General features: G+C 43.8%; 1 long non-coding RNA gene across 2 annotated transcripts in view; it reads right to left on the bottom strand.

The window, feature by feature from the left end:
* Positions 1-23223, bottom strand: part of LOC307181396 — a 531327-nt gene that overhangs the window by 56690 nt on the left and 451414 nt on the right. The window lies entirely within an intron of this gene.

Below are 23223 nucleotides of genomic sequence, written 5' to 3'. Positions count from 1 at the left end.
GGGCACTTCCACTTATGGTCCTATAGCTTAGGGAAATTAAAATCAAAAAGACACAGCCACCCCAAAGTTTGGAACGGCTCTGTTTACAAGAACCTCGTTTACAGTACAAGTTCAACATCGCAGAAAGTGAAAAATGGATAAAGAACTTGTGGTACTTACGTACAATGCAGTATCACTCAGCAATGAAATCTATGTCATCAGGCCCGTAGCAGCATAATGAGTAGATTCAGGTACGATGATTCTAACTGAAATAAGTCACACAGAAAAAGAAACATCATAAGATATCACTAATACACGGAATGTAAACTTGGCTACACAGGAACTGAATTACAGAACAGAACAGGGTCTCAAATTTAGAAAACCAACTTATGCTTGCTTAAGGGTAAAGGTGAGTTGGGGTGCTGCATAAAACCAGAGATTGAAATGAGCACAGATAAAGTTCCTTAAGTCAAATATGGAATAGACAAGAGCTACTCCTTGCTCAACGAAATGGACTCAACACCGCATATTAAACGCCTAAGAATGTACCTGACTAGTAAGTATCTTAAAAACCTATGGATTGCTATGTCTCCGAAAGAGAATCAAGCATGTGTACAGGGGCATAAACGCAGCAGTGATAGGATTGGAGAGGTTCGGTGAGCAAATGAAGACCCTTTGAAGTCATATTGCATGGTACCCATTACACGGGTCTTAACTCTCCAGGTTTAAGGTATTCTTCCTTCAGCTAAAACATGCATGTGGAACCCAAGTATGGTCAACCATGTGAACGGGAGACGTGTTCAAATATGTCTCAGTTTTCCTCCCCTGGTACTCGGGTGCAACATTCCAGACGCTTTACTAACACTCTCCCCACTTGGAGAGTCAGCGCCTTTAACCTCCTGTTTGGCCCAGTTTGCAATTTCTGCGGAAGATGAACAGGAATAGCGAGAACCAATGAGAGACTAGCTGGAGGTGTCTGGACGGGCAAATTTAACTCTCATTTCCCACCAGGAAAAGGAAATAACCAAAGGCTCAGCGTGCCGTGCCGGAACCAGATTAGGGCCTGAAGCCATCCTGCGGTGTTGCGGCCAGGTCACAAGAAAGCAAGGTGAAGAAAGGAGCTCAGGGGCACTGTAATGCAGAAACCTGCAGAGTTATAAATGACAGCTATCGTCCAAAAATAGACTGAAGTAAGGCTGCCAAGAGGACTTGAAAGCGGGGCAGAATTGCAGGAAACCGATTTCAGGAGGTAGACTGGAATTGCATTGAAAGCATAGGAAAAGAGGCAGAACGTCCACAATGATGCACTTGGCCAAAAAGGGCGTATGCGTTTTTTCCTGAATATATTCAGGAAAAAACGCATACGCCCTTTTTGGCCAACCAAGCAAGCTTGCAAAGGAAATCTGCACTACAATGAAGTCTCACTTCCCCCCGGTCAAAAGGGCCATCTGAAAAAAGTGTAAAATCCAGAAAGGCAGAACAGGCCATGGAGAACTGGGAGCCTTGTTATGCTGATGGGCGGGATGTAAATTGCCAACAACCACTCGGGAGAAGTGTATGGTGTTTCCTGAAACATCTAAAAAACAAAGCAACAGAACCTAGGGCACTTCCACTTATGGTCCTATAGCTTAGGGAAATTAAAATAAAAAAGACACAGCCACCCCAAAGTTTGGAACGGCTCCGTTTACAAGAACCTCGTTTACAGTACAAGTTCAACATCGCAGAAAGTGAAAAATGGATAAAGAAGTTGTGGTATTTACTTACAAAGCAATATCACTCAGCAATGAAATCTGTGTCATCAGGCCCTTAGCAGCACAATGAGTGGATTCAGGTATGATGATTCTAACTGAAGTAAGTCACACAGAAAAAGAAACATCATAAGATATCAGTAATACACGGAATGTAAACTTGGCTACACAGGAACTGAATTACAGAACAGAACAGGGTCTCAAATTTAGAAAACCAACTTATGCTTGCTTAAGGGGAAAGGTGAGTTGGGGTGCTGCATAAAACCAGAGATTGAAATGAGCACAGATAAAGTTCCTTAAGTCAAATATGGAATAGACAAGAGCTACTCCTTGCTCAACGAAATGGACTCAACACCGCATATTAAACGCCTAAGAATGTACCTGACTAGTAAGTATCTTAAAACCTATGGTTTGCTATGTCTCCGAAAGAGAATCAAGCATGTGTACAGGGGCATAAACGCAGCAGTGATAGGATTGGAGAGGTTCGGTGAGCAAATGAAGACCCTTTGAAGTCATATTGCATGGTACCCATTCCACGGGTTTCAACTACCCAGGTTTAAGGTATTCTTCCTTCAGCTAAAACATGCATGTGGAACCTAGAGTATGATCAACCATGTGATCGGGAGACGTGTTCAAATATGTCTCAGTTTTCGTACCCTGGTACTCGGGTGCAACATTCCAGACGCTTTACTAACACTCTCCCGACTTGGAGAGTCAGTCCCTTTAACCTCCTGTTTGGCCCAGTTTGCAATTTCTGCGGAAGATGAACAGGAATAGCGAGAACCAATGAGAGACTAGCTGGAGGTGTCTGGACGGGCAAATTTAACTCTCATTTCCCACCAGGAAGAGGAAATAACCAAAGGCTCAGCGTGCCGTGCCGGAACCAGATTAGGGCCTGAAGCCATCCTGCGGTGTTGCGGCCAGGTCACAAGAAAGCGAGTTGAAGAAAGGAGCTCAGGGGCACTGTAATTCACAAACCTGCAGAGTTATAAATGACAGCTATCGTCCAAAAATAGACTGAAGTAAGGCTGCCAAGAGGACTTGAAAGCGGGGCAGAATTGCAGGAAACCGATTTCAGGAGGTAGACTGGAATTGCATTGAAAGCATAGGAAAAGAGGCAGAACGTCCACAATGAAGCACTTGGCCAAAAAGGGCGTATGCGTTTTTTCCTGAATATATTCAGGAAAAAACGCATACGCTCTTTTTGGCCAACCAAGCAAGCTTGCAAAGGAAATCTGCACTACAATGAAGTCTCACTTCCCCCCGGTCAAAAGGGCCATCTGAAAAAAGTGTAAAATCCAGAAAGGCAGGACAGGCCATGGAGAACTGGGAGCCTTGTTATGCTGATGGGCGGGATGTAAATTGCCAACAGACACTCGGGAGAAGTGTATGGTGTTTCCTGAAACATCTAAAAAACAAAGCAACAGAGCCTAGGGCACTGCCACTTATGGTCCTATAGCTTAGGGAAATTAAAATCAAAAACACACAGCCACCCCAAAGTTTGGGACGCCTCTGTTTACAAGAACCTCGTTTACAGTACAAGTTCAACATCGCAGAAAGTGAAAAATGGATAAAGAAGTTGTGGTATTTACTTACAAAGCAATATCACTCAGCAATGAATTCTATGTCATCAGGCCCTTAGCATCACAATGAGTGGATTCAGGTATGATGATTCTAACTGAAATAAGTCACACAGAAAAAGAAACATCATAAGATATCAGTAATACACGGAATGTAAACTTGGCTACACAGGAACTGAATTCCAAAACAGAACAGGGTCTCAAATTTAGAAAACCAACTTATGCTTGCTTAAGGGGAAAGGTGAGTTGGGGTGCTGCATAAAACCAGAGATTGAAATGAGCACAGATAAAGTTCCTTAAGCCAAATATGGAATAGACAAGAGCTACTCCTTGCTCAACGAAATGGACTCAAAACCCCATATTAAACCCCTAAGAATGTACCTGACTAGTAAGTATCTTAAAACCTATGGATTGCTATGTCTCCAAAAGAGAATCAAGCGTGTGTACAGGGGAATAAACACAGCAGTGATAGGATTGGAGAGGTTCGGTGAGCAAATGAAGACCCTTTGAAGTTATATTGCATGGTACCCATTACACGGGTCTCAACTCTCCAGGTTTAAGGTATTCTTCCTTCAGCTAAAACATGCATGTGGAACCCAGAGTATGATCAACCATGTGAAGGGGAGACGTGTTCAAATATGTCTCAGTTTTCCTCCCCTGGTACTCGGGTGCAACATTCCAGACGCTTTACTAACACTCTCCCCACTTGGAGAGTCAGTGCCTTTAACCTCCTGTTTGGCCCAGTTTGCAATTTCTGCGGAAGATGAACAGGAATAGCGAGAACCAATGAGAGGCTAGCTGGAGGTGTCTGGACGGGCAAATTTAACTCTCATTTCCCACCAGGAAGAGGAAATAACCAAAGGCTCAGCGTGCCGTGCCGGAAACAGATTAGGGCCTGAAGCCATCCTGCGGTGTTGCGGCCAGCTCAAAAGAAAGCGAGTTGAACAAAGGAGCTCAGGGGCACTGTAATTCACAAACCTGCAGAGTTATAAATGACAGCTATCGTCCAAAAATAGACTGAAGTAAGGCTGCCAAGAGGACTTGAAAGCGGGGCAGAATTGCAGGAAACCGATTTCAGGAGGTAGACTGGAATTGCATTGAAAGCATAGGAAAAGAGGCAGAACGTCCACAATGATGCACTTGGCCAAAAAGGGCGTATGCGTTTTTTCCTGAATATATTCAGGAAAAAACGCATACGCCCTTTTTGGCCAACCAAGCAAGCTTGCAAAGGAAATCTGCACTACAATGAAGTCTCACTTCCCCCCGGTCAAAAGGGCCATCTGAAAAAAGTGTAAAATCCAGAAAGGCAGGACAGGCCATGGAGAACTGGGAGCCTTGTTATGCTGATGGGCGGGATGTAAATTGCCAACAACCACTCGGGAGAAGTGTATGGTGTTTCCTGAAACATCTAAAAAACAAAGCAACAGAACCTAGGGCACTTCCACTTATGGTCCTATAGCTTAGGGAAATTAAAATCAAAAAGACACAGCCACCCCAAAGTTTGGAATGGCTCTGTTTACAAGAACCTCGTTTACAGTACAAGTTCAACATCGCAGAAAGTGAAAAATGGATAAAGAAGTTGTGGTATTTACTTACAAAGCAATATCACTCAGCAATGAAATCTGTGTCATCAGGCCCTAAGCAGCACAATGAGTGGATTCAGGTATGATGATTCTAACTGAAGTAAGTCACACAGAAAAAGAAACATCATAAGATATCAGTAATACACGGAATGTAAACTTGGCTACACAGGAACTGAATTACAGAACAGAACAGGGTCTCAAATTTAGAAAACCAACTTATGCTTGCTTAAGGGTAAAGGTCAGTTGGGGTGCTGCATAAAACCAGAGATTGAAATGAGCACAGATAAAGTTCCTTAAGCCAAATATGGAATAGACAAGAGCTACTCCTTGCTCAACGAAATGGACTCAAAACCCCATATTAAACCCCTAAGAATGTACCTGACTAGTAAGTATCTTAAAACCTATGGATTACTATGTCTCCAAAAGAGAATCAAGCGTGTGTACAGGGGAATAAACACAGCAGTGATAGGATTGGAGAGGTTCGGTGAGCAAATGAAGACCCTTTGAAGTTATATTGCATGGTACCCATTACACGGGTCTCAACTCTCCAGGTTTAAGGTATTCTTCCTTCAGCTAAAACATGCATGTGGAACCCAGAGTATGATCAACCATGTGAACGGGAGACGTGTTCAAATATGTCTCAGTTTTCCTCCCCTGGTACTCGGGTGCAACATTCCAGACGCTTTACTAACACTCTCCCCACTTGGAGAGTCAGTGCCTTTAACCTCCTGTTTGGCCCAGTTTGCAATTTCTGCGGAAGATGAACAGGAATAGCGAGAACCAATGAGAGGCTAGCTGGAGGTGTCTGGACGGGCAAATTTAACTCTCATTTCCCACCAGGAAGAGGAAATAACCAAAGGCTCAGCGTGCCGTACCGGAACCAGATTAGGGCCTGAAGCCATCCTGCGGTGTTGCGGCCAGCTCAAAAGAAAGCGAGTTGAACAAAGGAGCTCAGGGGCACTGTAATTCACAAACCTGCAGAGTTATAAATGACAGCTATCGTCCAAAAATAGACTGAAGTAAGGCTGCCAAGAGGACTTGAAAGCGGGGCAGAATTGCAGGAAACCGATTTCAGGAGGTAGACTGGAATTGCATTGAAAGCATAGGAAAAGAGGCAGAACGTCCACAATGATGCACTTGGCCAAAAAGGGCGTATGCGTTTTTTCCTGAATATATTCAGGAAAAAACGCATACGCCCTTTTTGGCCAACCAAGCAAGCTTGCAAAGGAAATCTGCACTACAATGAAGTCTCACTTCCCCCCGGTCAAAAGGGACATCTGAAAAAAGTGTAAAATCCAGAAAGGCAACAGGCCATTGAGAACTGGGAGCCTTGTTATGCTGATGGGCGGGATGTAAATTGCCAACAGCCACTTGGGAGAAGTGTATGGTGTTTCCTGAAACATCTAAAAAACAAAGCAACAGAGCCTAGGGCACTTCCACTTATGGTCCTATAGCTTAGGGAAATTAAAATCAAAAAGACACAGCCACCCCAAAGTTTGGAACGGCTCTGTTTACAAGAAACTCGTTTACAGTACAAGTTCAACATCACAGAAAGTGAAAAATGGATAAAGAAATTGTGGTATTCACTTACAAAGCAATATCACTCAGCAGTGAAATCTATGTCATCAGGCCCTTAGCATCGCAATGAGTGGATTCAGGTATGATGATTCTAACTGAAATAAGTCACACAGAAAAAGAAACATCATAAGATATCACTAATACATGGAATGTAAACTTGGCTACACAGGAACTGAATTACAGAACAGAACAGGGTCTCAAATTTAGAAAACCAACTTATGCTTGCTTTAGGGTAAAGGTGAGTTGGGGTGCTGCATAAAACCAGAGATTGAAATGAGCACAGATAAAGTTCCTTAAGACAAATATGGAATAGACAAGAGCTACTCCTTGCTCAACGAAATGGACTCAACACCCCATATTAAACGCCTAAGAATGTTCCTGACTAGTAAGTATCTTAAAACCTATGGATTGCTATGTCTCCAAAAGAGAATCAAGCATGTGTACAGGGGCATAAACGCAGCAGTGATAGGATTGGAGAGGTTCGGTGAGCAAATGAAGACCCTTTGAAGTCATATTGCATGGTACCCATTCCACGGGTTTCAACTACCCATGTTTAAGGTATTCTTCCTTCAGCTAAAACATGCATGTGGAACCTAGAGTATGATCAACCATGTGATCGGGAGACGTGTTCAAATATGTCTCAGTTTTCGTACCCTGGTACTCGGGTGCAACATTCCAGACGCTTTACTAACACTCTCCCGACTTGGAGAGTCAGTCCCTTTAACCTCCTGTTTGGCCCAGTTTGCAATTTCTGCGGAAGATGAACAGGAATAGTGAGAACCAATGAGAGGCTAGCTGGAGGTGTCTGGACAGGCAAATTTAACTCTCATTTCCCACCAGCAAGAGGAATTAACCAAACGCTCAGCGTGCCGTGCCGGAACCAGATTAGGTCCTGAAGCCATCCTGCGGTGTTGCGGCCAGGTCACAAGAAAGCGAGTTGAAGAAAGGAGCTCAGGGGCACTGTAATTCACAAACCTGCAGAGTTATAAATGACAGCTATCGTCCAAAAATAGACTGAAGTAAGGCTGCCAAGAGGACTTGAAAGCGGGGCAGAATTGCAGGAAACCAATTTCAGGAGGTAGACTGGAATTGCATTGAAAGCATAGGAAAAGAGGCAGAACGTCCACAATGATGCACTTGGCCAAAAAGGGCGTATGTGTTTTTTTCCTGAATATATTCAGTAAAAAACGCATACGCCCTTTTTGGCCAACCAAGCAAGCTTGCAAAGGAAATCTGCACTACAATGAAGTCTCACTTCCCCCTGGTCAAAAGGGCCATCTGAAAAAAGTGTAAAATCCAGAAAGGCAGGACAGGCCATGGAGAACTGGGAGCCTTGTTATGCTGATGGGCGGGATGTAAATTGCCAACAACCACTCGGGAGAAGTGTATGGTGTTTCCTGAAACATCTAAAAAACAAAGCAACAGAGCCTAGGGCACTTCCACTTATGGTCCTATAGCTTAGGGAAATTAAAATCAAAAAGACACAGCCACCCCAAAGTTTGGAACGGCTCTGTTTACAAGAACCTCGTTTACAGTACAAGTTCAACATCGCAGAAAGTGAAAAATGGATAAAGAACTTGTGGTACTTACGTACAATGCAGTATCACTCAGCAATGAAATCTATGTCATCAGGCCCGTAGCAGCATAATGAGTAGATTCAGGTACGATGATTCTAACTGAAATAAGTCACACAGAAAAAGAAACATCATAAGATATCACTAATACACGGAATGTAAACTTGGCTACACAGGAACTGAATTCCAAAACAGAACAGGGTCTCAAATTTAGAAAACCAACTTATGCTTGCTTAAGGGTAAAGGTGAGTTGGGTTGCTGCATAAAACCAGAGATTGAAATGAGCACAGATAAAGTTCCTTAAGCCAAATATGGAATAGACAAGAGCTACTCCTTGCTCAACGAAATGGACTCAACACCGCATATTAAACGCCTAAGAATGTACCTGACTAGTAAGTATCTTAAAACCTATGGATTGCTATGTCTCCGAAAGAGAATAAAGCATGTGTACAGGGGCATAAACGCAGCAGTGATAGGATTGGAGAGGTTCGGTGAGCAAATGAAGACCCTTTGAAGTCATATTGCATGGTACCCATTCCACGGGTTTCAACTACCCAGGTTTTAGGTATTCTTCCTTCAGCTAAAACATGCATGTGGAACCCAAGTATGATCAACCATGTGAACGGGAGACGTGTTCAAATATGTCTCAGTTTTCCTCCCCTGGTACTCGGGTGCAACATTCCAGACGCTTTACTAACACTCTCCCCACTTGGAGAGTCAGCGCCTTTAACCTCCTGTTTGACCCAGTTTGCAATTTCTGCGGAAGATGAACAGGAATAGTGAGAACAAATGAGAGGCTAGCTGGAGGTGTCTGGACGGGCAAATTTAACTCTCATTTCCCACCAGGAAGAGGAAATAATCAAAGGCTCAGCATGCCGTACCGGAACCAGATTAGGGCCTGAAGCCATCCTGCGGTGTTGCGGCCAGCTCAAAAGAAAGCGAGTTGAACAAAGGAGCTCAGGGGCACTGTAATTCACAAACCTGCAGAGTTATAAATGACAGCTATCGTCCAAAAATATACTGAAGTAAGGCTGCCAAGAGGACTTGAAAGCGGGGCAGAATTGCAGGAAACCGATTTCAGGAGGTAGACTGGAATAGCATTGAAAGCATAGGAAAAGAGGCAGAACGTCCACAATGATGCACTTGGCCAAAAAGGGCGTATGCGTTTTTTCCTGAATATATTCAGGAAAAAACGCATACGCCCTTTTTGGCCAACCAAGCAAGCTTGCAAAGGAAATCTGCACTACAATGAAGTCTCACTTCCCTCCGGTCAAAAGGGCCATCTGAAAAAACTGTAAAATCCAGAAAGGCAGGACAGGCCATGGAGAACTGGGAGCCTTGTTATGCTGATGGGCGGGATGTAAATTGCCAACAACCACTCGGGAGAAGTGTATGGTGTTTCCTGAAACATCTAAAAAACAAAGCAACAGAACCTAGGGCACTTCCACTTATGGTCCTATAGCTTAGGGAAATTAAAATCAAAAAGACACAGCCACCCCAAAGTTTGGAACGGCTCTGTTTACAAGAACCTCGTTTACAGTACAAGTTCAACATCGCAGAAAGTGAAAAATGGATAAAGAAGTTGTGGTATTTACTTACAAAGCAATATCACTCAGCAATGAAATCTGTGTCATCAGGCCCTTAGCAGCACAATGAGTGGATTCAGGTATGATGATTCTAACTGAAGTAAGTCACACAGAAAAAGAAACATCATAAGATATCAGTAATACACGGAATGTAAACTTGGCTACACAGGAACTGAATTACAGAACAGAACAGGGTCTCAAATTTAGAAAACCAACTTATGCTTGCTTAAGGGTAAAGGTGAGTTGGGGTGCTGCATAAAACCAGAGATTGAAATGAGCACAGATAAAGTTCCTTAAGTCAAATATGGAATAGACAAGAGCTACTCCTTGCTCAACGAAATGGACTCAACACCGCATATTAAACGCCTAAGAATGTTCCTGACTAGTAAGTATCTTAAAACCTATGGATTGCTATGTCTCCAAAAGAGAATCAAGCATGTGTACAGGGGCATAAACGCAGCAGTGATAGGATTGGAGAGGTTCGGTGCGCAAATGAAGACACTTTGAAGTCATATTGCATGGTACCCATTCCACGGGTTTCAACTACCCAGGTTTTAGGTATTCTTCCTTCAGCTAAAACATGCATGTGGAACCCAAGTATGATCAACCATGTGAACGGGAGACGTGTTCAAATATGTCTCAGTTTTCCTCCCCTGGTACTCAGGTGCAACATTCCAGACGCTTTACTAACACTCTCCCCACTTGGAGAGTCAGCGCCTTTAACCTCCTGTTTGGCCCAGTTTGCAATTTCTGCGGAAGATGAACAGGAATAGCGAGAACCAATGAGAGGCTAGCTGGAGGTGTCTGGACGGGCAAATTTAACTCTCATTTCCCACCAGGAAGAGGAAATAACCAAAGGCTCAGCGTGCCGTACCGGAACCAGATTAGGTCCTGAAGCCATCCTGCGGTGTTGCGGCCAGCTCAAAAGAAAGCGAGTTGAACAAAGGAGCTCAGGGGCACTGTAATTCACAAACCTGCAGAGTTATAAATGACAGCTATCGTCCAAAAATAGACTGAAGTAAGGCTGCCAAGAGGACTTGAAAGCGGGGCAGAATTGCAGGAAACCGATTTCAGGAGGTAGACTGGAATTGCATTGAAAGCATAGGAAAAGAGGCAGAACGTCCACAATGATGCACTTGGCCAAAAAGGGCGTATGCGTTTTTTCCTGAATATATTCAGGAAAAAACGCATACGCCCTTTTTGGCCAACCAAGCAAGCTTGCAAAGGAAATCTGCACTACAATGAAGTCTCAGTTCCCCCCGGTCAAAAGGGCCATCTGAAAAAAGTGTAAAATCCAGAAAGGCAGGACAGGCCATGGAGAACTGGGAGCCTTGTTATGCTGATGGGCGGGATGTAAATTGCCAACAACCACTCGGGAGAAGTGTATGGTGTTTCCTGAAACATCTAAAAAACAAAGCAACAGAACCTAGGGCACTTCCACTTATGGTCCTATAGCTTAGGGAAATTAAAATCAAAAAGACACAGCCACCCCAAAGTTTGGAACGGCTCCGTTTACAAGAACCTCGTTTACAGTACAAGTTCAACATCACAGAAAGTGAAAAATGGATAAAGAAGTTGTGGTATTTACTTACAAAGCAATATCACTCAGCAATGAAATCTGTGTCATCAGGCCCTTAGCAGCACAATGAGTGGATTCAGGTATGATGATTCTAACTGAAGTAAGTCACACAGAAAAAGAAACATCATAAGATATCAGTAATACACGGAATGTAAACTTGGCTACACAGGAACTGAATTACAGAACAGAACAGGGTCTCAAATTTAGAAAACCAACTTATGCTTGCTTAAGGGGAAAGGTGAGTTGGGGTGCTGCATAAAACCAGAGATTGAAATGAGCACAGATAAAGTTCCTTAAGTCAAATATGGAATAGACAAGAGCTACTCCTTGCTCAACGAAATGGACTCAACACCGCATATTAAACGCCTAAGAATGTACCTGACTAGTAAGTATCTTAAAACCTATGGATTGCTATGTCTCCGAAAGAGAATCAAGCATGTGTACAGGGGCATAAACGCAGCAGTGATAGGATTGGAGAGGTTCGGTGAGCAAATGAAGACCCTTTGAAGTCATATTGCATGGTACTCATTACACGGGTCTCAACTCTCCAGGTTTAAGGTATTCTTCCTTCAGCTAAAACATGCATGTGGAACCCAAGTATGATCAACCATGTGAACGGGAGACGTGTTCAAATATGTCTCAGTTTTCCTCCCCTGGTACTCGGGTGCAACATTCCAGACGCTTTACTAACACTCTCCCCACTTGGAGAGTCAGCGCCTTTAACCTCCTGTTTGGCCCAGTTTGCAATTTCTGCGGAAGATGAACAGGAATAGCGAGAACCAATGAGAGACTAGCTGTAGGTGTCTGGACGGGCAAATTTAACTCTCACTTCCCACCAGGAAGAGGAATTAACCAAAGGCTCAGCATGCCGGGCCGGAAGCAGATTAGGGCCTGAAGCCATCCTGCGGTGTTGCGGCCAGGTCACAAGAAAGTGAGTTGAAGAAAGGAGCTCAGGGGCACTGTAATTCACAAACCTGCAGAGTTATAAATGACAGCTATCGTCCAAAAATAGACTGAAGTAAGGCTGCCAAGAGGACTTGAAAGCGGGGCAGAATTGCAGGAAACCGATTTCAGGAGGTAGACTGGAATTGCATTGAAAGCATAGGAAAAGAGGCAGAACGTCCACAATGATGCACTTGGCCAAAAAGGGCGTATGCGTTTTTTCCTGAATATATTCAGGAAAAAACGCATACGCCCTTTTTGGCCAACCAAGCAAACTTGCAAAGGAAATCTGCACTACAATGAAGTCTCACTTCCCCCTGGTCAAAAGGGCCATCTGAAAAAAGTGTAAAATCCAGAAAGGCAGGACAGGCCATGGAGAACTGGGAGCCTTGTTATGCTGATGGGCGGGATGTAAATTGCCAACAGACACTCGGGAGAAGTGTATGGTGTTTCCTGAAACATCTAAACAACAAAGCAACAGAGCCTAGGGCACTTCCACTTATGGTCCTATAGCTTAGGGAAATTAAATTCAAAAAGACACAGCCACCCCAAAGTTTGGAACGGCTCTGTTTACAAGAACCTCGTTTACAGTACAAGTTCAACATCGCAGAAAGTGAAAAATGGATAAAGAAGTTGTGGTATTCACTTACAAAGCAATATCACTCAGCAATGAAATCTATGTCATCAGACCCTTAGCATCACAATGAGTGGATTCAGGTATGATGATTCTAACTGAAATAAGTCACACAGAAAAAGAAACATCATAAGATATCACTAATACACGGAATGTAAACTTGGCTACACAGGAACTGAATTACAGAACAGAACAGGGTCTCAAATTTAGAAAACCAACTTATGCTTGCTTAAGGGTAAAGGTGAGTTGGGGTGCTGCATAAAACCAGAGATTGAAATGAACACAGATAAAGTTCCTTAAGCCAAATATGGAATAGACAAGAGCTACTCCTTGCTCAACGAAATGGACTCAACACCCCATATTAAACGCCTAAGAATGTTCCTGACTAGTAAGTATCTTAAAACCTATGGATTGCTATGTCTCCAAAAGAGAATCAAGCATGTGTACAGGGGCATAAACGCAGCAGTGATAGGATTGGAGAGGTTCGGTGCGCAAATGAAGACACTTTGAAGTCATATTGCATGGTACCCATTCCACGGGTTTCAACTACCCAGGTTTAAGGTATTCTTCCTTCAGCTAAAACATGCATGTGGAACCTAGAGTATGATCAACCATGTGATCGGGAGACGTGTTCAAATATGTCTCACTTTTCGTACCCTGGTACTTGGGTGCAACATTCCAGACGCTTTACTAACACTCTCCCGACTTGGAGAGTCAGTCCCTTTAACCTCCTGTTTGGCCCAGTTTGCAATTTCTGCGGAAGATGAACAGGAATAGCGAGAACCAATGAGAGACTAGCTGGAGGTGTCTGGACGGGCAAATTTAACTCTCATTTCCCACCAGGAAGAGGAATTAACCAAAGGATCAGCGTGCCGTGCCGGAACCAGATTAGGTCCTGAAGCCATCCTGCGGTGTTGCGGCCAGGTCACAAGAAAGCGAGTTGAAGAAAGGAGCTCAGGGGCACTGTAATTCACAAACCTGCAGAGTTATAAATGACAGCTATCGTCCAAAAATAGACTGAAGTAAGGCTGCCAAGAGGACTTGAAAGCGGGGCAGAATTGCAGGAAACCGATTTCAGGAGGTAGACTGGAATTGCATTGAAAGCATAGGAAAAGAGGCAGAACGTCCACAATGATGCACTTGGCCAAAAAGGGCGTATGCGTTTTTTCCTGAATATATTCAGGAAAAAACGCATACGCCCTTTTTGGCCAACCAAGCAAGCTTGCAAAGGAAATCTGCACTACAATGAAGTCTCACTTCCCCCCGGTCAAAAGGGCCAACTGAAAAAAGTGTAAAATCCAGAAAGGCAGGACAGGCCATGGAGAACTGGGAGCCTTGTTATGCTGATGGGCGGGATGTAAATTGCCAACAACCACTCGGGAGAAGTGTATGGTGTTTCCTGAAACATCTAAAAAACAAAGCAACAGAGCCTAGGGCACTTCCACTTATGGTCCTATAGCTTAGGGAAATTAAAATCAAAAAGACACAGCCACCCCAAAGTTTGGAACGGCTCTGTTTACAAGAACCTCGTTTACAGTACAAGTTCAACATCGCAGAAAGTGAAAAATGGATAAAGAACTAGTGGTACTTACGTACAATGCAGTATCACTCAGCAATGAAATCTATGTCATCAGGCCCGTAGCAGCATAATGAGTAGATTCAGGTACGATGATTCTAACTGAAATAAGTCACACAGAAAAAGAAACATCATAAGATATCACTAATACACGGAATGTAAACTTGGCTACACAGGAACTGAATTCCAAAACAGAACAGGGTCTCAAATTTAGAAAACCCACTTATGCTTGCTTAAGGGGAAAGGTGAGTTGGGTTGCTGCATAAAACCAGAGATAGAAATGAGCACAGATAAAGTTCCTTAAGCCAAATATTGAATAGACAAGAGCTACTCCTTGCTCAACGAAATGGACTCAACACCGCATATTAAACGCCTAAGAATGTACCTGACTAGTAAGTATCTTAAAAACCTATGGATTGCTATGTCTCCGAAAGAGAATCAAGCATGTGTACAGGGGCATAAACGCAGCAGTGATAGGATTGGAGAGGTTCGGTGAGCAAATGAAGACCCTTTGAAGTCATATTGCATGGTACCCATTACACGGGTCTTAACTCTCCAGGTTTAAGGTATTCTTCCTTCAGCTAAAACATGCATGTGGAACCCAAGTATGATCAACCATGTGAACGGGAGACGTGTTCAAATATGTCTCAGTTTTCCTCCCCTGGTACTCGGGTGCAACATTCCAGACGCTTTACTAACACTCTCCCCACTTGGAGAGTCAGCGCCTTTAACCTCCTGTTTGGCCCAGTTTGCAATTTCTACGGAAGATGAACAGGAATAGCGAGAACCAATGAGAGACTAGCTGGAGGTGTCTGGACGGGCAAATTTAACTCTCATTTCCCACCAGGAAAAGGAAATAACCAAAGGCTCAGCGTGCCGTGCCGGAACCAGATTAGGGCCTGAAGCCATCCTGCGGTGTTGCGGCCAGGTCACAAGAAAGCAAGTTGAAGAAAGGAGCTCAGGGGCACTGTAATGCACAAACCTGCAGAGTTATAAATAACAGCTATCGTCCAAAAATAGACTGAAGTAAGGCTGCCAAGAGGACTTGAAAGCGGGGCAGAATTGCAGGAAACCGATTTCAGGAGGTAGACTGGAATTGCATTGAAAGCATAGGAAAAGAGGCAGAACGTCCACAATGATGCACTTGGCCAAAAAGGGTGTATGCGTTTTTTCCTGAATATATTCAGGAAAAAACGCATACGCCCTTTTTGGCCAACCAAGCAAGCTTGCAAAGGAAATCTGCACTACAATGAAGTCTCACTTCCCCCCGGTCAAAAGGGCCATCTGAAAAAAGTGTAAAATCCAGAAAGGCAGGACAGGCCATGGAGAACTGGGAGCCTTGTTATGCTGATGGGCGGGATGTAAATTGCCAACAACCACTCGGGAGAAGTGTATGGTGTTTCCTGAAACATCTAAAAAACAAAGCAACAGAACCTAGGGCACTTCCACTTATGGTCCTATAGCTTAGGGAAATTAAAATCAAAAAGACACAGCCACCCCAAAGTTTGGAACGGCTCCGTTTACAAGAACCTCGTTTACAGTACAAGTTCAACATCGCAGAAAGTGAAAAATGGATAAAGAAGTTGTGGTATTTACTTACAAAGCAATATCACTCAGCAATGAAATCTGTGTCATCAGGCACTTAGCCGCACAATGAGTGGATTCAGGTATGATGATTCTAACTGAAGTAAGTCACACAGAAAAAGAAACATCATAAGATATCAGTAATACACGGAATGTAAACTTGGCTACACAGGAACTGAATTACAGAACAGAACAGGGTCTCAAATTTAGAAAACCAACTTATGCTTGCTTAAGGGGAAAGGTGAGTTGGGGTGCTGCATAAAACCAGAGATTGAAATGAGCACAGATAAAGTTCCTTAAGTCAAATATGGAATAGACAAGAGCTACTCCTTGCTCAACGAAATGGACTCAACACCGCATATTAAACGCCTAAGAATGTACCTGACTAGTAAGTATCTTAAAACCTATGGATTGCTATGTCTCCAAAAGAGAATCAAGCATGTGTACAGGGGCATAAACGCAGCAGTGATAGGAGTGGAGAGGTTCGGTGAGCAAATGAAGACCCTTTGAAGTCATATTGCATGGTACCCATTCCACGGGTCTCAACTCTCCAGGTTTAAGGTATTCTTCCTTCAGCTAAAACATGCATGTGGAACCCAGAGTATGATCAACCATGTGAACGGGAGACGTGTTCAAATATGTCTCAGTTTTCCTCCCCTGGTACTCGGGTGCAACATTCCAGACGCTTTACTAACACTCTCCCCACTTGGAGAGTCAGTCCCTTTAACCTCCTGTTTGGCCCAGTTTGCAATTTCTGCGGAAGATGAACAGGAATAGCGAGAACCAATGAGAGACTAGCTGGAGGTGTCTGGACGGGCAAATTTAACTCTCATTTCCCACCAGGAAGAGGAATTAACCAAAGGCTCAGCGTGCCGTGCCGGAACCAGATTAGGGCCTGAAGCCATCCTGCGGTGTTGCGGCCAGGTCACAAGAAAGCGAGTTGAACAAAGGAGCTCAGGGGCACTGTAATTCACAAACCTGCAGAGTTATAAATGACAGCTATCGTCCAAAAATAAACTGAAGTAAGGCTGCCAAGAGGACTTGAAAGCGGGGCAGAATTGCAGGAAACCGATTTCAGGAGGTAGACTGGAATTTCATTGAAAGCATAGGAAAAGAGGCAGAACGTCCACAATGATGCACTTGGCCAAAACGGGCGTATGCGTTTTTTCCTGAATATATTCAGGAAAAAACGCATACGCCCTTTTTGGCCAACCAAGCAAGCTTGCAAAGGAAATCTGCACTACAATGAAGTCTCACTTCCCCCCGGTCAAAAGGGCCATCTGAAAAAAGTGTAAAATCCAGAAAGGCAGGACAGGCCATGGAGAACTGGGAGCCTTGTTATGCTGATGGGCGGGATGTAAATTGCCAACAACCACTCGGGAGAAGTGTATGGTGTTTCCTGAAACATCTAAAAAACAAAGCAACAGAACCTAGGGCACTTCCACTTATGGTCCTATAGCTTAAGAAATTAAAATAAAAAAGACACAGCCACCCCAAAGTTTGGAACGGATCTGTTTACAAGAACCTCATTTACAGTACATGTTCAACATCGCAGAAAGTGAAAAATGGATAAAGAAGTTGTGGTATTTACTTACAAAGCAATATCACTCAGCAATGAAATCTGTGTCATCAGGCCCGTAGCAGCACAATGAGTGGATTCAGGTATGATGATTCTAACTGAAGTAAGTCACACAGAAAAAGAAACATCATAAGATATCACTAATACACGGAATGTAAACTTGGCTACACAGGAACTGCATTCCAAAACAGAACAGGGTCTCAAATTTAGAAAACCAACTTATGCTTGCTTAAGGGGAAAGGTGAGTTGGGGTGCTGCATAAAACCAGAGATTGAAATGAGCACAGATAAAGTTCCTTAAGCCAAATATGGAATAGACAAGAGGTACTCCTTGCTCAACGGAAATGGACTCAACACCCCATATTAAACGCCTAAGAATGTATCTGACTAGTAAGTATCGTAAAACCTATGGATTGCTATGTCTCCAAAAGAGAATCAAGCATGTGTACAGGGGCATAAACGCAGCAGTGATAGGAGTGGAGAGGTTCGGTGAGCAAATGAAGACCCTTTGAAGTCATATTGCATGGTACCCATTACACGGGTCTCAACTCTCCAGGTTTAAGGTATTCTTCCTTCAGCTAAAACATGCATGTGGAACCCAGAGTATGATCAACCATGTGAACGGGAGACGTGTTCAAATATGTCTCAGTTTTCCTCCCCTGGTACTCGGGTGCAACATTCCAGACGCTTTACTAACACTCTCCCCACTTGGAGAGTCAGTCCCTTTAACCTCCTGTTTGGCCCAGTTTGCAATTTCTGCGGAAGATGAACAGGAATAGCGAGAACCAATGAGAGACTAGCTGGAGGTGTCTGGACGGGCAAATTTAACTCTCATTTCCCACCAGGAAGAGGAATTAACCAAAGGCTCAGCGTGCCGTGCCGGAACCAGATTAGGGCCTGAAGCCATCCTGCGGTGTTGCGGCCAGGTCACAAGAAAGCGAGTTGAAGAAAGGAGCTCAGGGGCACTGTAATTCACAAACCTGCAGAGTTATAAATGACAGCTATCGTCCAAAAATAGACTGAAGTAAGGCTGCCAAGAGGACTTGAAAGCGGGGCAGAATTGCAGGAAACCGATTTCAGGAGGTAGACTGGAATTGCATTGAAAGCATAGGAAAAGAGGCAGAACGTCCACAATGATGCACTTGGCCAAAAAGGGCATATGCGTTTTTTCCTGAATATATTCAGGAAAAAACGCATACGCCCTTTTTGGCCAACCAAGCAAGCTTGCAAAGGAAATCTGCACTACAATGAAGTCTCACTTCCCCCCGGTCAAAAGGGCCATCTGAAAAAAGTGTAAAATCCAGAAAGGCAGGACAGGCCATGGACAACTGGGAGCCTTGTTATGCTGATGGGCGGGATGTAAATTGCCAACAGACACTCGGGAGAAGTGTATGGTGTTTCCTGAAACATCTAAAAAACAAAGCAACAGAACCTAGGGCACTGCCACTTATGGTCCTATAGCTTAGGGAAATTAAAATCAAAAAGACACAGCCACCCCAAAGTTTGGAACGGCTCTGTTTACAAGAACCTCGTTTACAGTACAAGTTCAACATCGCAGAAAGTGAAAAATGGATAAAGAAGTTGTGGTATTTACTTACAAAGCAATATCACTCAGCAATGAAATCTGTGTCATCAGGCCCTTAGCAGCACAATGAGTGGATTCAGGTACGATGATTCTAACTGAAATAAGTCACACAGAAAAAGAAACATCATAAGATATCACTAATACACGGAATGTAAACTTGGCTACACAGGAACTGAATTCCAAAACAGAACAGGTTCTCAAATTTAGAAAACCAACTTATGCTTGCTTAAGGGTAAAGGTGAGTTGGGGTGCTGCATAAAACCAGAGATTGAAATGAGCACAGATAAAGTTCTTTAAGCCAAATATGGAATAGACAAGAGCTACTCCTTGCTCAACGAAATGGACTCAACACCCCATATTAAACACCTAAGAATGTACCTGACTAGTAAGTATCTTAAAACCTATGGATTGCTATGTCTCCAAAAGAGAATCAAGCGTGTGTACAGGGGCATAAACGCAGCAGTGATAGGATTGGAGAGGTTCGGTGAGCAAATGAAGACCCTTTGAAGTCATATTGCATGGTACCCATTCCACGGGTCTCAACTCTCCATGTATAAGGTATTCTACCTTCAGCTAAAACATGCATGTGGAACCCAGAGTATGATCAACCATGTGAACGGGAGACGTGTTCAAATATGTCTCAGTTTTCCTCCCCTGGTACTCGGGTGCAACATTCCAGACGCTTTACTAACACTCTCCCGACTTGGAGAGTCAGTCCCTTTAACCTCCTGTTTGGCCCAGTTTGCAATTTCTGCGGAAGATGAACAGGAATAGCGAGAACCAATGAGAGACTAGCTGGAGGTGTCTGGACGGGCAAATTTAACTCTCATTTCCCACCAGGAAGAGGAAATAACCAAACGCACAGCGTGCCGTACCGGAACCAGATTAGGGCCTGAAGCCATCCTGCGGTGTTGCGGCCAGCTCAAAAGAAAGCGAGTTGAAGAAAGGAGCCCAGGGGCACTGTAATTCACAAACCTGCAGAGTTATAAATGACAGTTATCGTCCAAAAATACACTGAAGTAAGGCTGCCAAGAGGACTTGAAAGCGGGCCAGAATTGCAGGAAACCGATTTCAGGAGGTAGACTGGAATTGCATTGAAAGCATAGGAAAAGAGGCAGAACGTCCACAATGATGCACTTGGCCAAAAAGGGCGTATGCGTTTTTTCCTGAATATATTCAGGAAAAAACGCATACGCCCTTTTTGGCCAACCAAGCAAGCTTGCAAAGGAAATCTGCACTACAATGAAGTCTCACTTCCCCCCGGTCAAAAGGGCCATCTGAAAAAAGTGTAAAATCCAGAAAGGCAGGACAGGCCATGGACAACTGGGAGCCTTGTTATGCTGATGGGCGGGATGTAAATTGCCAACAGACACTCGGGAGAAGTGTATGGTGTTTCCTGAAACATCTAAAAAACAAAGCAACAGAGCCTAGGGCACTGCCACTTATGGTCCTATAGCTTAGGGAAATTAAAATCAAAAAGACACAGCCACCCCAAAGTTTGGAACGGCTCTGTTTACAAGAACCTCATTTACAGTACAAGTTCAACATCGCAGAAAGTGAAAAATGGATAAAGAAGTTGTGGTATTTACTTACAAAGCAATATCACTCAGCAATGAAATCTGTGTCATCAGGCCCTTAGCATCACAATGAGTGGATTCAGGTATGATGATTCTAACTGAAATAAGTCACACAGAAAAAGAAACATCATAAGATATCAGTAATACACGGAATGTAAACTTGGCTACACAGGAACTGAATTACAGAACAGAACAGGGTCTCAAATTTAGAAAACCAACTTATGCTTGCTTAAGGGTAAAGGTGAGTTGGGGTGCTGCATAAAACCAGAGATTGAAATGAGCACAGATAAAGTTCCTTAAGTCAAATATGGAATAGACAAGAGCTACTCCTTGCTCAACGAAATGGACTCAACACCGCATATTAAACGCCTAAGTATGTACCTGACTAGTAAGTATCGTAAAACCTATGGATTGCTATGTCTCCAAAAGAGAATCAAGCATGTGTACAGGGGCATAAACGCAGCAGTGATAGGATTGGAGAGGTTCGGTGAGCAAATGAAGACCCTTTGAAGTCATATTGCATGGTACCGATTCCACGGGTCTCAACTCTCCAGGTTTAAGGTATTCTTCCTTCAGCTAAAACATGCATGTGGAACCCAAGTATGATCAACCATGTGAACGGGAGACGTGTTCAAATATGTCTCAGTTTTCCTCCCCTGGTACTCGGGTGCAACATTCCAGACGCTTTACTAACACTCTCCCCACTTGGAGAGTCAGCGCCTTTAACCTCCTGTTTGGCCCAGTTTGCAATTTCTGCGGAAGATGAACAGGAAGAGCGAGAACCAATGAGAGGCTAGCTGGAGGTGTCTGGACGGGCAAATTTAACTCTCATTTCCCACCAGGAAGAGGAATTAACCAAAGGCTCAGCGTGCCGTGCCGGAACCAGATTAGGGCCTGAAGCCATCCTGCGGTGTTGCGGCCAGGTCACAAGAAAGCGAGTTGAAGAAAGGAGCTCAGGGGCACTGTAATTCACAAACCTGCAGTTATAAATGACAGCTATCGTCCAAAAATAGACTGAAGTAAGGCTGCCAAGAGGACTTGAAAGCGGGCCAGAATTGCAGGAAACAGATTTCAGGAGGTAGACTGGAATTGCATTGAAAGCATAGGAAAAGAGGCAGAACGTCCACAATGATGCACTTGGCCAAAAAGGGCGTATGCGTTTTTTCCTGAATATATTCAGGAAAAAACGCATACGCCCTTTTTGGCCAACCAAGCAAGCTTGCAAAGGAAATCTGCACTACAATGAAGTCTCACTTCCCCCCGGTCAAAAGGGCCATCTGAAAAAAGTGTAAAATCCAGAAAGGCAGGACAGGCCATGGACAACTGGGAGCCTTGTTATGCTGATGGGCGGGATGTAAATTGCCAACAGACACTCGGGAGAAGTGTATGGTATTTCCTGAAACATCTAAAAAACAAAGCAACAGAGCCTAGGGCACTGCCACTTATGGTCCTATAGCTTAGGGAAATTAAAATCAAAAAGACACAGCCACCCCAAAGTTTGGAACGGCTCTGTTTACAAGAACCTCGTTTACAGTACAAGTTCAACATCGCAGAAAGTGAAAAATGGATAAAGAAGTTGTGGTATTTACTTACAAAGCAATATCACTCAGCAATGAAATCTGTGTCATCAGGCCCGTAGCAGCACAATGAGTGGATTCAGGTATGATGATTCTAACTGAAGTAAGTCACACAGAAAAAGAAACATCATAAGATATCACTAATACACGGAATGTAAACTTGGCTACACAGGAACTGAATTCCAAAACAGAACAGGGTCTCAAATTTAGAAAACCAACTTATGCTTGCTTAAGGGGAAAGGTGAGTTGGGGTGCTGCATAAAACCAGAGATTGAAATGAGCACAGATAAAGTTCCTTAAGCCAAATATGGAATAGACAAGAGCTACTCCTTGCTCAACGAAATGGACTCAACACCCCATATTAAACGCCTAAGAATGTACCTGACGAGTAAGTATCTTAAAACCTATGGATTGCTATGTCTCCGAAAGAGAATCAAGCATGTGTACAGGGGCATAAACGCAGCAGTGATAGGATTGGAGAGGTTCGGTGAGCAAATGAAGACCCTTTGAAGTCATATTGCATGGTACCCATTCCACGGGTTTCAACTACGCAGGTTTTAGGTATTCTTCCTTCAGCTAAAACATGCATGTGGAACCCAAGTATGATCAACCATGTGAACGGGAGACGTGTTCAAATATGTCTCAGTTTTCCTCCCCTCGTACTCGGGTGCAACATTCCAGACGCTTTACTAACACTCTCCCCACTTGGAGAGTCAGCGCCTTTAACCTCCTGTTTGGCCCAGTTTGCAATTTCTGCGGAAGATGAACAGGAATAGCGAGAACCAATGAGAGGCTAGCTGGAGGTGTCTGTACGGGCAAATTTAACTCTCATTTCCCACAAGGAAAAGGAAATAACCAAAGGCTCAGCGTGCCGTGCCGGAACCAGATTAGGGCCTGAAGCCATCCTGCGGTGTTGCTGCCAGGTCACAAGAAAGCAAGTTGAAGAAAGGAGCTCAGGGGCAC

This window comes from Stenella coeruleoalba (genome assembly GCF_951394435.1).
Source record: "Stenella coeruleoalba genome assembly, contig: scaffold_85, whole genome shotgun sequence".
NCBI lineage: Eukaryota > Metazoa > Chordata > Mammalia > Artiodactyla > Delphinidae > Stenella > Stenella coeruleoalba.
Note: the sequence above shows the minus strand (reverse complement) of the source record. Positions and strands in the feature narration are given on the sequence as shown.